The sequence below is a fragment of the Athene noctua genome, chromosome 3 (assembly GCF_965140245.1).
Source record: "Athene noctua chromosome 3, bAthNoc1.hap1.1, whole genome shotgun sequence".
NCBI classification, from domain to species: Eukaryota; Metazoa; Chordata; class Aves; order Strigiformes; family Strigidae; genus Athene; species Athene noctua.
In genome coordinates this window covers 85,623,229-85,635,933 of record NC_134039.1, presented here as the reverse complement: position 1 = coordinate 85,635,933, position 12,705 = coordinate 85,623,229, and the positions used below count along the sequence as shown (strand labels likewise).

The 12,705-nt window shown below is 52.7% G+C and overlaps 1 protein-coding gene across 1 annotated transcript in view; it reads left to right on the top strand.

The window, feature by feature from the left end:
• Positions 1-328: 328 nt before the first annotated feature.
• PLXNA4 (plexin A4) overlaps positions 329-12,705 on the top strand; it is a 462,846-nt gene continuing 450,469 nt past the window's right edge. Inside the window, exon 1 of the mRNA XM_074903539.1 lies at positions 329-539. The gene's annotated coding sequence lies outside the window, so the exon portion shown is untranslated. The remainder of the gene's footprint in view (positions 540-12,705) is intronic.

The window sequence follows — 12,705 nt, the reverse complement described above, 5'->3', positions numbered from 1 at the left end:
TGGCGAGACAGCCGCAGTGTGAGCCCTCCCCGGCGGGCAGGCGGCGGCCGCGGAGCCGGGCGCGGAGCCGGGCATGGCCCCGTGAGCGCATCCCCTGCCTGCATCCCGCCTGCCGGCTCGGCTGCCTGTCTCCCCCCCTCCTTGCTGGTTTAAAGGCGGGGGGGAGGGAGGGAGGAGGGAGGGAGGAGGGAGGGAGGGAGGGAGGGAGGGAGGGAGGGAAGGGGTGATTTGGGGGGGGAGTGAAAGCTGGAGCTGCGTATCCCCCCCCCCCCCTTCCCCCCCCCCCCCAGCTCTGGGCGAGCCAGACACGGTTTGCCCAGTGCAGAGAGAGGGGCTCCGTGTTCCGCCTCCGTGGAGTATTTGGGATTGGAGAGAGAGAGACACACACACACACACAGAGACCATCTGCAGTGTCAATGCGGCGCCTGCTCTGAAGACTGAAGTGGGGGGGAAAGGAGAGGAGGAAAAAAAAAAAAAAAAAAAAAGAAAAAAATCCATAATACCAAAACCCACCCAAAGCAAGCGAGGAGCCTTCCCAGGTAAGGAGCCCCCCCCCTGCCCCGCCCGGGCTGGCGGGAGGATGCCCCGGAGGATGCCCCGGGAGGGCCGGCGGGGCTGCAGCGGTACCTGCCCTCCACACCTGGCAGGAGTAAGGGGAGTGTGAGATGGGGGGGGCTTTGGGAGGTGCCCCCCCGCCGCTTCTCCTCACTGTCGTGGGGCGGGGGTCGGGGCTGGCGAGCAGGGACCCCGGGCTGAGCCGGGGGTGGCCGGGCACGGCCCCTCCGCCCCTCCCGGAACGGCTCGGGAGGATGCTGGGGGGTGTGGGGGGTGGTTGCAGTGGGGACCCCCGGCATCCCCCCCCTCCTCCACATCCCCAGCGCGGAGGGGACGCGGTGCCCGGCGTGTGTGTCCCCCCCCCGGGTTCCCGATGTTTTTTTCCCCATGCACAAAGCTTAACTTTTCTCCCCGGAGGTAGCGGCTCCAGTGTCGCAGCCTGTCCCTAATCACCCCCGGCCATCCCCGGCTGCGGATTTTCCTTCCCTTGGGGGGTATTTCCCTTCCCTCGGTGCCCCAGAGCCTTCCCCGGGCGAGGGGCTGGAGGCATTTTGCAAACTTTTCCTGCTCCCGACGAGGTTCTGGACGGGGCTGGAGGCAGAACGCTCTTCCCGGGGAGGATCAACCCCTCCCGAGTGACCGGTGGATGGGGACAGGAGCCACCCCCGGCGGGGAACACCTAGGAGGGAAGGGGGGGGGTCCCCCCTGTTCTTTCCCTTCCCGCAAGGTGCTGGAGAGTTTGACTGCCCAAATCCCGGCCGCGGAGTCGGCGCTGATAAACCTCCCTCCGTGCATGTGTGTGCTGCAACCGAAACCTGCGTATTGATGCTCTTCGTTGATCAGACATATGCCCTTAAATTATGTAGACAGGGAGAAGTGATCTAAACACCAAGCCGCACATGGTTTTGGTGGAAATATAATACTCCGGCAGCAGATGAGTTCCTCCCAGATAAACAAACCCACTTGCTCAGCCCCAGCAGGGCTAAGTGCTGTTTGGGTTTGTAGTGGCTGCATGTGGCTGCTACATACCCAGCCCAGAGGAAACCCTCCTCCTGGGGCCCCATCTGCTCCCCGTTCCGGGGAGGGACGCAGCCTTTGCCGTGTCACATCGGGGTGGAGAACCTGCAGGACTCGCCTTGGTGGAAGGGACCAGGTGGAAAGCGTGTGGCCGCGCTCCCCTCCCGTAAAACTTCCACCCTGCGTCTCCCTCCGCTCCGCTTCCCAGCCCCGCTGCCGGGCAGCAAAGAGCTGGCTGGGAACGCACCTGATTTATTTTATTTTTTTTTTTTATGGCTTCCCTCCACCACCGGGATGCGATGCCTGGGATGGGAGGGTTAGGGGAAAGCGAAGGGGGCTTGAGGCTTTCCAGGTCGTGGGGGTGAGTGGTGCGGAGAGGGGAGGTTTGGGCTGGGACCCCTGGGACTGCTGGAGGATGCTCTTATTCCGAGGGAACAATGACGGTGTCCGGGGATTTTTACAGCCGATGCAAGCACTCTCAGCTTTCTAGGGACTTATCTCGAGCGTGCACCAGCCCTGCACAAATATTTTTGAAGGCATAAAGCGTGCTAACTTATTTTCTTTATTTTCCCTCCGTTTCACCCGGGTCTTGATTATAGAAGCCGGTTAAATCTGTGAGCGGGGAGGACTAGCGGAGCATGGGCTTGCTTTGCTTTCGCCGTCTCTGTGATTTTAATTACAGCGTGAGCCTCCCAGTGTGAGATTAGGTGCTTCCTTCCCCTGGCTAAGCCACTGTTAAGGTCTCGGGGATGCGAGGAGCGGCCGTTTTATTTGCGGTTTAATTGCCTTGGGAAGTGTGTGTGTGTGTTTGTTTGTGTTGCGGGACCCTTCACTAGAGCCGGGCTTCGAGCGGTGCAACAGATGTGTGTCTGCTTTTCCTGCGCAGCCAGGTTTAAACATGCAACCCCAGCCCTGTCACGAAAGCCTGGGATTTTCTTCCCTCCTCTGCCCAGACCCATCCTCCATGGGGGTGTCTCCTTTCGGAAAGGACCAGTCCAAGGCTTTTCCTTTCTGTCCCATCCTAAATGCGCGGTGCTCGGCGATATCAATCAGATGCAAAATAAATGACAGCCGCATGATCTAAGTGTTGTTTATGTCCAAGAGGGGGGGTTGAAAATACGGCTGATGATCAATCACGGAGCTGTTGGGAAGCTTTTGCTCGATGATCGTAACTGCCTTGTAGGCGCTGAGGACTGGTGGTAGGTGTGTTCAGCGATCCATCCGGCACTGGCTAGCGGAGGGATGAGTGCTACTGCAGACCCTAGGAGAGATGCTGAACTTCTCCCGTGGGGAGAGGAGATGTTCGAGCCTTTCCTCACGCGTTCACCTGCCAGCATCCCTCTCCGCACCCGCAGCGAGCCTGGTGCTAGACAGCCTGTAGATGTGGCAAAGCAAAGGGCTCAGCACAGGCTCAGATCTGCCGCTGGGGAGGCAGAAACCGTCTTTGGCAGCCAGATCCCGGGGGGCAGCGGGTTGCCGGAGCCGGTTTTGTGTTGACTCTTGTGTTTTTGCAGGGTGAGGAGGGGAGGAGGGATGCTGGAGACCCTTTTGTGTCGCATCTTTTTCCTTTTACTGAATTGCTTTGTCTCTGTCTCCCAATTTCCTTCACGTTGCAATAAGACCTACCTCCTTCCCGAAGAGCCGGCGTTTGATTTGCGCGCTCACACGCCCCAGGATGAAAAGTCTTACGATACTCGGGTATGCTGAGGGTTAATGCTGTGTAGGAATTAATTTCATGTTTTGGAAGGGAGCTCTGATAAGCTTCCTAAAAAGCTGAGAATGATGCTGGCACGGTAGGCTCAGTGTTGGGATCCTACGTGGGGAGGGTGTTAGAGGTAGGGCTTTTGAGTTTTGGAGTTAGCGGTGCCAAAGTTTGCAGCTTGGCATTGCCTACAGGTGTTTTTTGAGGAAAATGGCATGGCGTCCTGGGAGAGACTTGGCTCGTCTTGATTTATTATTCACAATATCCCCTTAAACGGAGGTCCCACATAGCTGAGACTGAGGCCCAACGTCACCCCTTCCCCCTCAGTGCTGGGACTCAGAAAGTCTCATGTCCTGCCCATGAATCCCCCTCCCCAGTTAGGGATGCAGTTTGGATTATGACCGTTTTCCATAGCAAAGCCCTCAAACCGCTTGATGCTCAAAATAAAAAAGCCCTTTCTGGCCCTCACTAGTGTGACGAAAGGCTGCAGGGGGTTCTTTCTTACCCCCTCCTTGCTTGCAAGACTGAGTTAATGGACACCAACCGCTCCAGGCGCCCAAGGCAATGAGACTTCCCGTCTGTGCAGAGAGTCTGGGCAACCCACTGCCTTACTGCAGGGTATCAGCGATGAGCGAGCTTCCTTGCGTGACTGTCTTCGGGTGAGAAGCACTTTGTATCGCTTAGGGTTGAGCTCTCAAGGTGACTGCGACGAAAAATACAGAAATAAATACATAGGGCTCCCCGGATGTTTTTCACTCAGATTCTGAAGTTTTTTAAAAGAGTGAGAAGGTATTCTCATTCCTCTGGTGCAGATTGGGAAACCGAGGCATGGAGAAGCAAAAGGCTTAGTCCACGTTTGTTGATGGGAATCCTCACTCACCACCATGAAACACAAACTGAAGGCCAGGTGGTAGTTGGAGATGAGGGCAGCGAGCAGTCCCCTGCCCTGGAGCCTGTGCTTCAACAGCCAAGTTGGTCAGAACAGGACACTTTCAAGATGGAATTTTTCCCATCTAAAATAACAGATGGGTGCTTTAAAATGAGAAATTAGCCCCTTGGGTTAGCGCGCTGGCCAGGGGCAGCTGCGCTCTAAGGTTGGTTCCCGCATCTTTGAAATTGGGTACAAAATGCTTTTAATCTCCTTTGGGAATGGAGAGATCATTGCAAAAATGAGATGTGTTGTCATACCGACAGTCTGTGTGGTGATTTTCTGGAACTGACATTCCTCTTTGTTGTTGGGGTTTTTTTTGGGATTTTTTTGACTCACCCCACCGGAACTCTCTGGTTTTCTTTGTTCGTCATTGGTGCCTGTGCTCTGCTAAGTTGGCCTTGTCCTTGCTTGGTTGTATCTCGTAAGGTGCTGAGCAGCCACCCAGGTAAGAGGTGCCAAGTCTCAGCCCTGCATCCCCCGTAACAGGACCCAGTGTAATGTGACATTTGTCCTGCAACCCTTTCCTTCGGAAAAATCCCAAACAACCCTCTTTGAGGCCTTAGAGATGCTCTGAAGGCTTTGAACGGGCACCCTTTGGTTTGGAAACCCTCTGGTCTTTTCATGTGAGATGCCTCTAGTCCCTGCAGCTCAGTGAACCTCGCTGGGGACACGTGCTCTTCAAAGATGATTCCTGGAGCCATGGAGGAAGCCAACTCTTTGCTGAAGTATAATGTTCCCAGCTGTTTCTACCTCAAATACTAATGTTTGTAGAAGACCCCAAGTTCTCAGGGCTGGAGGAGAGCCTGAAGACCTGAGTGGGGGAGCAGTGTTGGGATTGCAGCCTCCATCCCCACCATGCTGCCTATCAGCAGGTGGCTTTGACCTTACCTGGAGGGGGGATTTCGCTAGAAAAAGAGAGGTCATTTGCAGACCCCGTGACTTGCTTTTATGCCATGCTTTGCTGTTCAGAAAGGCTTTCCAGTGTTTTTTTTTAAATACTGCATGCCCTGAAACAGAAATATAGACCCAAAAGTCAAGGGGCTGAGTTTCACAGGCTTCTTTTGCATAGGAATAAACAAAACCAGGCTGCCGAGCATGGCTGGATGACCAATGATGTTGACCCAGAAGGGAGCCCTTGTGTACCATCTCTCTTGGCTTTCACGCCTGATCTCTGAGTTTTCTTCCAGCTATATTATCCCTACATGAGTGGTCTGTCAGGGCTTTCCCACCAAGCCATTGGCAATAAATTTACAGGAGCTGACTGGCACTTGAATTTGCCTTGTCCTTCTGACAGGACGAATGTGTGGATCTAATGCAGATAATATGGGATAGGTTTCCATTACAGGCATTTGCATGATATATACTCACACATTTCCCCCTCCTCTGAGCTCATGCAAGGGCCAGAGGAATAAATCTTGATGCTTGGTGATCCCTCGCAGCCAACGCTGCACCAAATGCATGTAAATGTTTGCAAAATGAGCCACCCTGACCCTCTTGTTATTTCTCCTTGAGCATAAAACGCTACAGGGCGCAGGAAAGGTGAGGGTGGTGGAGGGGTTTTTTTGATCCCAGTATTGTTTTCCTTTGAAATAGTGAAGTGATACTGGACTCGGGGACTACGTGTGGGTGGTTAATATTTATATACTTGTTGTTTCTTCTGAAGTGAGGAGCGTGCACTTGCCACCAGCAGCCCCCCGATACTCATTCATGAAGAGCCTTGCTGGTGAATATCTTGACGTTAAACTGTTTGGTGACTTGAGTTTAGAGTTATAGGAATCGGAGCGATGAATTAGCAGTAAATCAAAGCCCGGATGGCTTCATACTCAACTGCGGCAAGATTTAAATTAAAAATATCTTGCCGAGATGAAGTACTCATAAGTCAAGCACTGGCGTTGTGTCAGTCTGGGCTCTGGCGGCGAGAGCTCAGCCCCTTTGAAACAGAAACCATGAGGAGCCCACATATTGATCCCCAGCTGAACTGGGAAATTGCCACTTCATTTCTTCTATTAAATGCTCTTTCTTTTCTGTCCTTTTTGCCTTTCTTCACCCAAAGGGAAGACGGGTCGTGCTGTGAAGTTGGGAAAAGGTTTGCAGATTCGCCGCACGTGCGTGTGGCCCTGTTTGACTTGGTTAGAGCATATTTGATTGTGAAAAGGGATTTATTTGTTTTTTGTGACAGGGGATTTGTCTATAATGTAGTGCTGGAAAGAAAACTCATTTAGAGACTAAGGAGGTGTATCCTGTTACAATTGCCTATTGATGGAATAGCAAGTGCTTGGTGTGTAACACAGCTTTATTTTACTTTAGGGAAACTTATTTTGGGCTGCCAAAGGGAGACTTTGATTTGCTGGACAGCTGCCCCATGGCCCTGAGCAAGTCCCTTGGCTCCTTGCTTCCCCATCTATCAAATGGGGGTGGTCTTGCAGAAGTGACTGTCCCTTTAGCCACCATCTAATGGTTGTTTTACTCTAATGACCTTTACAAATTACTCACTTTTCGTGAATGAGATGATAAAACCGGGGAGGTTCTGGTTGGAAACTAGCTCACCTGCCTGAGGAGTAGCATCATGCACATGGCTGATAGTCACTAATGGCCACTGTCCCATCCCTGGGCACTGTCACCTTCTGCTGGGTGGGAAGAGGCTTTCAGAGGTGGTGAGGGGCAGGAGGCTGTTCTACATCGGAGGAAAAGGCTCTGTCACCATGGCCCTGCCAGGGAGAGGACATGAGCTGGGATTATGACCCCACCAGTTGTGGAGCTAATCAAAGGCTTTTGCTTGGATTTTTCTTTAATTGGCAATTTAGGGGGGAAAAAAACCCCAAACCCAAATCCCACACCCAAATTAGGATGGACATGTCTGCTTGACTTACTAGTTTAAAAAAAGTGAGGTTCTGGGCTGTTTTGTGAAACCCCTTTTATCTGTCAGGGTTTTGGTGCAAATTTCTGGTTCTTGGTAAAAGCAGGGCAACCTGTGGAGTTTTGTAAGCTGTTACCCTGAGATGTTTATGTGTTTGGGGGAGGGCAGGTATTCATTCACACAGCTAATTTTGGGCATTTCCTCTTTTTGGTTGTGTCACACCCTTTGTACTCTTCCCTTTGTGGTGTCTTCCTAGCTGGGTGGAGGGGTTACCCCCTGCCACAGTCCCCTTTCTTTCCAGCCACCCTGGAGTCCCAGGACTCATTTGGAGCGTTGCAATGACCTTGACGTCTGGTGCTTTTGAAGCCACGTACCCCCATCACCCCTTGGACCCCAAGCTCCATCTCTCCAGAGCATCCAACTCCCTCCCGGACAGCTACCTTGGGGAGGGCAGTGCTCAGGGGCAATCTGGAGGGTGATTTGTTGGTTTAAGTCCCAGATCTGCCACCACCGAAGCCACCTCCAGGAGGGCAATTGCCTCCTCACCCTGAAGACGGCAGGATGAGCTCTGAGTTTTCCTCCTGCGCTTAGCTGCTATGGTGATGAGTTGCTATAGAAACACATAGTTAGCATTATTATTTATTATTGAAAGGTGTTTCTTTTCATCTCTTAAACGCAGGGAAGTGCCAAGAACAGCCCAATGCTGGGTGTGGGATACTGCCCACCCTGTCCACACAGGTTGGGGGGTTACACTTCCCGGCAATCCAGGCTTTAGCCGCGCTGGAGGCAGGCAACCGTGCTGTGCTGGCCCAGCGGGCTGATCTGGTTAAACAAATCCCCCCAGTATGTTCCTGTCACAGGTTTCTTCCTTCGTCAGATCCATCCTTTGGAGGGGGATTTGAGTGAAGCGTTTCATTATAATGAGCTTAGTTATTTCCAAACTAGTAATCGCATGTCACCATTTGGTGCAAAGGGTTTGCATTAAGTTCTGTAATAATATGTCTATTCATCCATCACAAATACTATATTCACAGGACCTTGTAGTGATTGCCTGGTAAATACCTTCTCTTATCTCCTTGCATGCGCTGCTCCTTGTTGTTTGCTGAAGTCCTCCCCTCTCTGCAAACCCATCCCTCCGCGCTGGGAGGCAGGGAAGCTCCTCTGATGCTCCTGTCCCGGGCTCCTGCTCTGCCTGAACCCCCCTGGAGCTGGGGACCCGGCCAGGCTGTGCAGGACAGGCCCCTCCAGGGCTGGCTGCAGCCTGCAAGATGCCAAGCAGAGCGATTGGTGCTGAGGGTATCGCTCTGCCTGCCGTAACTATCGCTTTCTAGCTGCTGTGCGCGGGACAAAGCCTGCTTTGGGGGGTCTTACTCCCCAGAAATGAGTGTGGGTGGTGGGAGCTGATCTTCTGTAGGCTGGGTGCTGAGCAGTGCTCTGGCTGAAAGTTACAGCAGGGGGTCCTGCAAGGAGCCCACTTACACAGCTCCGCGGACACATCCCTTGGGTCTGGGAATGCACAGCTGGGCAGTGCAGTGCAGCAGGGATGCAGAGCCAGATGCCCGGGTCCCCTGCCTGCACTCACCGGGTTCACGGCTTCCCCTCGAAGCTGGCAGCACTGCAGAGGTGGCTCTGCAAGGAAACCTTCCTCCACCCTGCTGTCCTTCACACCCCTGCAGCCCTGAGGATGCTGCAGTGGCTGCAGAGGGGTGGCTCGGTGGGGCCAGGAGGTGGGAGGATGGAGGGAGGAACAGGGCTGCTTTCTCTGGCTGGGGCAGATGCCCAGGAGGTGGAGGGCTTGGCTTTGCTTGCAGCAGGGATTAGCTGTGCAGTTCTTCCTTCTTCCCATCCAAGATCTAAAGGACTCCTGGAAAATGCCTGGTGGGAAAAAACAAAACAAAACAAAACAAAAAAAAAAAAAAACCAAACCAAAAAAACCCCCAGCTTTGCTTCATGCAGAATTAACAGCTCAGAGGTGAAGTTTCAGGGCTGGTTGGTGTAGCTGGGGTGGAGGGGGGTGGCTCAGCTCCTCCTCGCACAGTTGCTGCAGGTGCAGGGCTGGGCTCTTGGTGCAGCCACTGCAGATGCTCCCCTGGGGGGATGAGCCCCTGCAGGGTGTGGAGGGATGCAGGAACGGCTGGACCAGTGCAGGATGATGGATGTGGAGGGACTTGGGCGTGGGGAAATCTCTGCCGTTGCTTGCAGAGTGCGGCTGCTGAAGTTCTCTGAATTCCTCCCGGTCTCCACCTTCGGCAGCCTGCCAGGCTGGGACTGGGAAACATCCTTCCCAGACTTTGAGGAAACAAAAGGAGGCTCTTTAAAGCAGCCCCTTGAGCAGGAATAAAACACCTTCCTTTGCGGAGCCTGTTTCATTGCTTGAAGTCAATCCCTTTGGGCTTTGTATTTTCCTTCTTGGAAGCTCTGCTCCCTGCAGAGAAGAGAAAAAAACACCTGGGGTGCAAGAGCAGGGCTTGGGGGGGGGTGGCTTGGGGGGGGGAGAGGGCTTTCCTAGGAAGTGTAAGTTGGAGGTGGAGGGGAGGATGTGGGGGTCCACTGGGGGGGGTCTAGAGGGCTGAATGCTCACCCCTCACTCTGCCAGAAACCGCTGCAACCCATCCCACAAGTGCAGGGGTTAGCTGTTAGTGTAGGGTCGCATCCAGCCTGTCCCTGTGGTACTGATGGTTGGGAGCAGCGTGCCGGGGTGGGAGACGCTCCTGCATGTCCTGCATGTGCCAGCCCCTCCCCTGCTCCTGGTGCAATGAAGCACAGTGCTAAATGTGACCTCCTCTAAGAGAGGGAAGCTGGCCGTGGCAAAAGAAAGCTTGCTATGCTTTGGTCGAGTCGCCCATGGTGATGTGGGCCTGGAGGGGTTGAGATTTCCTTCTACCACCCCTTTTTCTCCACCCTGAGCTGCAGGAGCAGCTTTGATGCGGGGCTGAGATGCTGGTGCATTTGGAGAGAGGCCATCCAAGTGGTCGCATGGACTTGGGACTGGTGTGGGGTGACCCCTTGGATCCCACCAGCCCTCAGACTGTCAAGTCTTAGGTTTGTCTCCAAACGCCTGCTGAGGGCAGAGTCATTCTGGCTGCTGGACTCAGAGCATCTTTGCAGCCTCTGGCTTTCCCTGCCTGGACTCTGTGGTGGCTCCGAGAGACCAGGAGCTGGCCTGGGCCACCTAGACCACCTTGGCCAAGCAAGGGCAGGAGGCAAGAGGAGCTGCTCCCCTCTGTCTGGGTGAGGAATGGAGAAGGGAGGTGAGAGAGGTGAGCCATGTGCAGGAGGAGCTGGATGCTAAAATTAGCGCCTGTCAGAGCTTCAGAAGGTTTGGGTTTTTTTTTTTTTCCTTCCTTATAATGGAGTTGCTGCCCTTGCCTGCCTCAGCAAGGCAAACAGCTCAAAGGGATGCCTCTGAATGAAAGTAACAACTTTTAAGACAAATTTCTCTCTGCATAATATCTCAAAGAAAGCAGGGAAAGGAAATGGCAAGCGGGCATAATTAGGTAAGTATTACCCATTAGGAAGGGGAAGGAGCTATCAAGTCGATTTCCATTTCCTTCTTATTTTACATGCCTGATTTTTCTGCCTCTCCAGGAGGCGGTGTGTGAAGTAGGTCTCTCCTTAGCTTGGAGAAGTAAATAATCAGAACATGATGCGCTCTGAAGCTCTTCCCAAAGCTTTCCAAATCTAGACTAAGCTGAGGATTTTTAGCATCTTCACAAGTTTGAGTTTTCCAGCATCCGTGAGACTTGGTGAGGACATTTCCCACCTTCACACTGGGGAACCAAGGCACAGGCGGGCAGCAGGGCTTGCGTATTCTTGGTGTGACCTGCTTGTCTGTAGATATTTCTGTCTGTTTTACCTATTCTGCGTGGAGGTAGAGATAACTTCTCGTCTCCTGGTTGTTTCCCAGTGTCACTCTGGGCGAACCCATGGATGTACCTTATGCTGCACTGGGAAGTGCAGTAGGGCTGCGTCCTCCCAAGCCACCACCTTGTCCACCCCTGCCTGACCGCAGCGTGTCCCTGTGCCCTCCCAGCTGCAGGACCCACTGTGTTGTTCCCAAGGTTGTTCTCGTGGCTTCACTCTTTTGTTACCTCTTAGGATAACACGTTGGAGCGTGGGCTGCAATTACAGAGCTATCAGCGGGTGCCTATAACACATTTTGGCAAAGATGAGGGATGGCTTGTGCACCAGCCTGCAGAAGGGCTTGCCTTCCCCCCCACCTGCCCCCCCTGCTCCGGAGTCTGTAAGTGGTGTTATTAAAGGCTGTCAGGAACTGCTGTCATTGGCACAGTCAATGGCTGACACAAGGCAGCCCTCAGACTTTGACTCATCTGCAGCTCACACACACACACACACACACACTCTGTTATGCATGAGCCAGAGAAAATGCAGTTTCTCACATGCATCACCCTTTTTCCAGCTGTTTGGGCCCTTTTTAGCATTCATTTCAGAGAAGTCTTGATTGTCCTAGAGTGTAAGAAAGAGTTTTAGCTTGCACTGTACTACCAGCACATGCCTGGCTATGTCATTATTTTATACTTGAAGTTGTGGTCCTTTTTTCCTTAAACACAACTACATGCATGCAGCCCCATATATCTATATGTGTGTGTATGTTTTATAAATATACATAAAAACACACATTTATATGCACGTTTCGACACACAAATGCAAAATACACATAGTTAGAAAATTCCAATCTGTTCACCCTGCACTTTTCACAGATCATTGTCAATTTTGCTCACAGCTCAGGAAAGGTCTTGCAGGTCCAGGGTAAGATTTCTGGAGAAGGAAGAGCAGCCTCGCTGCACAGCCAGAGCTAGGAGGGATTCAGGATGAGCCCAGTTCTTTTTTTCCTCCAACATGCCTTGATCAGGCGCTGGTGGGTTTTTTTTTCTAGCTTGTAGGGAGGAGAGGAAAGGAAGGAAAAAGTTTGAGGTTTTGCTTCACCACAGGACTGGGAATAAATGGTATAATCTTGGAAAAACCTTTGTGTCTGGGAATGTGGCTTCCTGTCAGCTTGGTTGCTTTAATGCTTTTTAGGAGGTGCTGGTCCAGGCTCTGCTGATTGCAAAGGGGTCACTGAGGGGCTCTCAGGGGTAGATGATGAAGGTTTGTGCATCACTTCTCGTCCCTGTAAGTGCTTCCTTCGTCTGGAACGTGGCCATGAGCACTCAAGTGGGGGAACACAAGGTGCCATGAGCCTGGAGGAGATCCCAAGCAGATTGTGACTTGGTGACAATCTGCTTTCTCAGGCCTTGGTCGCGCATGGACTCGTGCAGAAGTGTCTGAGGCTCCTGCTGGTCGACGCATGGGGTGCGTTGAGCTGCATTCTCCCCCAGCAATAGCCTATGTGTCCATGCAGGCTGCTTTGCCGCTCTGCCTCCCCTCCTTCTGGGTATGTATGTGTGTGTGTATAGGACAATTTTTAGGCTTTTCCATACCTGTACAAGGATATGCAAAAGTTACAGTGTGATGCTTGAAGACTGTGCTCCTCAGACTTGCAATAGTGAGTTGGAAGAGAAAAACACAGCCCCTTCCACACAGCAATTTGACTTGGTAGTTGTCCTCTCTCCTCTCCTGCTTCGCTTTCCCTGGTAACGCAGGCAGCAGAAATAGCTTTATTTTATAATAAGTAAAAAGGTC